Source organism: Colletes latitarsis, unplaced genomic scaffold (genome assembly GCF_051014445.1).
Source record: "Colletes latitarsis isolate SP2378_abdomen unplaced genomic scaffold, iyColLati1 scaffold0018, whole genome shotgun sequence".
Taxonomy (NCBI): domain Eukaryota; kingdom Metazoa; phylum Arthropoda; class Insecta; order Hymenoptera; family Colletidae; genus Colletes; species Colletes latitarsis.
The window spans coordinates 818,242-823,152 of record NW_027488369.1 but is presented as its reverse complement, the minus strand read 5'-3'; positions in this window follow the sequence as shown (position 1 = coordinate 823,152).

The following is a 4,911-nucleotide window of genomic DNA, read 5'->3' as shown; positions in this document are numbered from 1 at the left end:
GGAGGGAGACTCCGCGGGCCGACCCTCCTTCCGGAGGAGGACCATCCTCGCCACCTTCCAACTGGGGGGGAATCGCCCGTCCCTCAGGCAGCGGTCGAACAGCCGCCTGAGGTCGGCCCCAAGGACGCCCTGGGTCAAGACCCAAACCCGGCCGGGCACACCATCCGGACCCGGGGCCGTGTTACGAACCCCGAGCCGTCTGATGGCCGCTGCCAGCTCCTCCTGCGTGACCCCCAGCTCGGCCGTCCACTCCACTGGGACAGCCGCCGCCGCCGGAGGACGCGGTCCCCTCTCCCCAATTGGGAAGAGTGTATTGACCACGTCCTCCAGCAGCCGGGGGTCAAGACCCTCGGTGACGGGGGGCGCCCACGGGCGGAGCTTATTCAGCACCACCTTATATGGGCGCCCCCATGGATCGTCATCAAGGGTCTGGAGGAGCTCCTTCCATGCCCGGGTCTTGGCCCGTTTGATGGCGACCTGCAGAGCAACCCGCGCCATGCGGTATGCTCCATACAGGTCATCAGCTGCCCTCGCTCGCGCCACGCCGTCGCCTGTACGTTGACGACGGCGCGCGCGAGTGTACTGGCGTCGGTCGCGGACAGTCGCGACTCGCAACTCCGCGATCGCGTCCGACCACCAGTACACCGCCCGGCGAGGAGAAGCCCGCCCGACCCGAGGCATCGCCGCGTCGCAAATACCCGCGACCAATGCTCCGAGCCGGGCGACATCCTCCTCTATGCTCGGCAACTCGGCCGCTCCCTGCGGCCAAGTTGCAGCGAGGGCAGCTGCCATCAGGGCGTCCTTGTCCAGGCGCCGGAGCGCCCAGCGGCGTGGTGGGGTGCCACGCAGGCGGCCGTGTCGGGATGCACTCGCGGCGGCAGAGACCTCCATCCGGATGTACCGGTGATCGGAGAGTGTCTCTGCCCCCGCGACCACGTGCCAACCCGACACCATGCGCACGGCGTTGTGGGTCGCGAATCCAACATCCACGATGGACCCCCCATATCGCCGCACGCATGTGTGCTCCGACCCCCGGTTCAATACCAGGAGGTCGAGCCCCGCCGCCCAATCGCCCAGGATCCCGCCGCGAACGGAGGTCCTGGGGGATCCCCAAGCCACCGCCTTGGCATTAAAATCCCCCAGGACCAGCACCGGCCGGGCCGCGTAGCGCTGCACGCATGCCGCGACCTCGGCCAAGTACAGCTCGAACGCAGCGTGACCGCTACGGGGCGAAATGTAGCACCCCACCACAGCGACTCCCCCCCAGTCCACGGCGACGAATCCCCGACCGCGCTCCAACAAGGAGAACGGTGGGGACCCGTCGCCCCCTCCCCATACCGTCGCCACCAAGCCGTCCGCGTCGCCCACCCAATGAGGGTGATCAGGGGCGCGGTACGGCTCGGCGGCGACCGCCAGGCCAACCCCCCACTCCGCGAGGACTTGGGACATCAAGTCCTGTGCCGCGCGGCAGTGGTTGAGGTTGGCCTGGAGGAGGAGGCGGGGCGGCATTAATTAATGGCAGCGCCAGCCTCCTCCCGGCCGTCCGTCCCCGTAGCACCGTCCACCTCCATGGAGGACGATGCCACCGCCCTCGGCACCGGAGCCGGTGCAGCCCGCCTCTTCCTCTCCTTCCGGGAGGGGGGGGAGCACTTCTTGCTCCCCACCCTGTGATCGGCTGGCCTCCCCATGTCCGCACACAGCGGGCAGTGGGGGGCCGCCGAGCACTGGCTCGCACGGTGCTCTTTGGCACCGCAGCGGTAACACTGACCGCTGCGGTCCACCGGCGAGGTGCACCACTGCCTCACGTGCCCCAATTCGAGGCAGCGGTGACACTGGAGCGGGCGCGGCGCGAGGATTTCCACTCGCGCCGAAACCCACCCCACCAACACCCTCCCGGATTCCGCCACCTTACGGGCGGCGGAGAGGGAGCACCGGGCCCACACCGACCCGAGGCCGGAGGGCGACCTGCGGATCTCTCCGATCCGCAGGTCCTCCACAGGACAGTCCCCCGCCCTCGCAAGGGCACGGGACACATCCTGTGCGCTGACCGAGTCGTCCAGCCCACAAACGCGCATCTCCGTGCGCTTCGTGGGCCGAGCGACCCGGACACCTGGCTCGCCCAGCTGCTCCCGGAGCCTCTGGGCGAGACGATCCGCCTTCGCGCCGCCTTCTGCACCGGGGATCTCCAGCAAGAGACCCCCGGTCACGGCCCTCTTCGCCCTCACGGAGGCGATGCCCAGCACTTCCAGGGAGATATTCTCCCTGGCGAGCCGCATCGCCTCCGCGAGGGTCAGGTCGCCCCCCTGCGCAACGGTCAGCGTCACCGCTGCCGTTTTTGGGGGACGACCTGGTCGTGCCTTCCCGACCTTCGCGGCCTTTACCTTGGCCGCCGGCGGCGGAGGCGGAGGCTGCGGTTGCGAGGCCTTCCTCGCCGCCCGCTTCGCCTTCCGCCCCACCACCTCACTCCACGCCACCCCCCCTTGGGAGGGTGCTGTGGAGGACGCGACCACCGCGACCACGGGTACACCACCCCCCTTGGGGGTCGCGACCCGGGGCCCTGGTGCCGCAACGCTGGGCGGAGCCTTCACTCCGCCCTTCTTTGCCTTCCCCGACTGTACCGGAACAGGTCGGGGAGGCACCGCCTTCCTGCTGACCGCTCTTCCGGCGAGGAGCTCCTCCCGGAAGGCGGCCAGCTTGCCATCAATCATGTCCCCAATCCTCCTCAGAAGATCGTCTTCTGAGGAGGACGGGGACTTCTTCACGGGCGGAGTGCGGGTAGAGGGGCCCGCGGTGCCCCGCACCACTGCCGCCGCACTCCGCTTATTTACCTCCGCCGAGGGACGCGGCGGTGGAGGAGGAGGGAGGATGGGAGGGAGGGCCGCGCTGTTCCACAGCGCCTCTGCCCTCCTCCTCCCCTGTCGCTCCTCCTCCAACAGGAGCTGCAGACGGGCGTTCCGCCCTCTGAGCTCCCGCGCCGCCTCCCTCATTTCCTCCGTCGCGGCCTTCAGGGCCTCCGCGCCACCGCTTTTCTGCCCCTTAAAGGCGCAGGCAGCGGCGACTTTCTCCACCCGCCTCAGGGACGAGGAGATCCTCTCCGATATCTCCTCGGTCACCTCGTCCCTGAGGCAACTCAGCCTCACCGACGGGCTCATCGCCCCGCCCACCTCGACGACGGCCTGCCCCGCCCTCTTCCTCTTAGAGCCTATGAGGCTCCTGGTGGAGGAGAAGGACGAGACTGACGCAGTCTCGTCGTCCTCCTCCACCTTCCACGAAGCCCGGCCAGGCGCTGGAGGCGGCGCGAGCGCCGTCACTTCAGTCCCAACACCGCCTTCGTCCTCCCCCTCTGACTTACCCCGTCCCATCACCGTTTTAATATTGAACTCCATAATATTCCCACGAGCAGGTCGGAAGAAAAGGTCCGCCCGGGCAGAGCCGCCTTACCCGGGTAAGCCTATATACTCCGGGGGTTCGGCAGGTTCCCCGGAGGTGGTCGCTTGGGATTGGGCCTTCTCCCCCAACCATGCATCCCATCGCCGCGCACCATAGCTTAGGATTGGAGGGCGATTTTATAGAGTCGCCATACTCGTGGCCCAGGCGGTTAAGCCAAGACCCCCGTTCCTCCTGCCGTCACGTACCATTCACAAAACCAATAGGGAATTGTGAATGGGTCGTTGTGACGACCAACAGGAGGCTTACGGTGTGTGTATGACTCGGGTACCCCGGGTTCGTTAAGCCCGTACTGCAGCTGAAAGGCTGGCAGCCCCTGAGGGAGGGGTGATCCCGGTCTGGCCGACTGCCAGTTCGGTTTCCGGGGGGGCCGATCGACTATCGACGCGATAGGTCGTGTGAGGGCCCTCTCGGAGGCGGCCGTCTCCCGGGGAGGGGCGGCATTGGCAATATCCAAGGATATTGCCAATGCCTTTAACACCCTCCCCTGGGAAGAGATAAGGAGGGGACTCGAATATCAACGAGTCCCCCCATGTCTCAGGGCGATCGTCGGGGATTATCTCCGCGGCAGGTGGATCGAGTATCCGGGCCGGGATGGTGATATGCGGAGGGAGGTGTACTGCGGTGTTCCGCAGGGGTCGGTCCTCGGGCCACTCCTGTGGAACATCGCGTACGACTCGGTGTTGCGGGCCGGCCTCCCCGACGGCGTCAGCACGGTGTGTTATGCGGATGACACACTGGTGCTGGCCGTCGGGGCGCACTGGGGGAGGGCCATGCGTCGCGCGGAGGAGGGGTCGCAACGCGTCGTCGACCGGATCAGGGGGATGGGGATGACGGTGGCGGTCCATAAGACCGAGGTGATTGCGTTTCATTCACCTCGGCAGGATCCGCCACCCCCTCTGATCCGGGTGGGTGGGGCTGACATCGAGGTGAAGCCCCAGATCAGGTATCTAGGGCTGATCCTCGATAGCCACTGGCGTTTCGAGGGGCATTTCCGCTGCCTGGTCCCCCGGTTGGAAAGGATGGTTGCGGCTCTGGGCCGGATCCTGCCCAACCTGGGGGGCCCGGCGGGCCGAGTTCGTCGCCTCTATGTGGCAATGGTCCAGTCGTTGGCCCTATACGGGGCCCCCGTCTGGGCGGACGACCTGGCTGCCTCCCGGCGCAGCATGACTATGCTGCGTCGGGTGCAGAGGCGCATGGTGCTCAGGGTCGTCCGCGGGTATCGGACCATGTCACATGAGGCGGCGACGGTTCTAGCGGGGATGCCGCCCATGGACCTGCTCGCGCGGTCGCACGCGGTGATGTACCGGCACCGCGTTGACCGTCGCGCGGGGGTGGGGGCGGTCCCGGGCGGGCAGGAACCTGCTTGGGGCGATTTGAAGCGCCAGGCCCGGCAGTCCGTGTTGCTCGCGTGGCAGGAGCGGCTGGCTCTGCCAACCGCGGGGCACCGGACTGTCGGGGCTG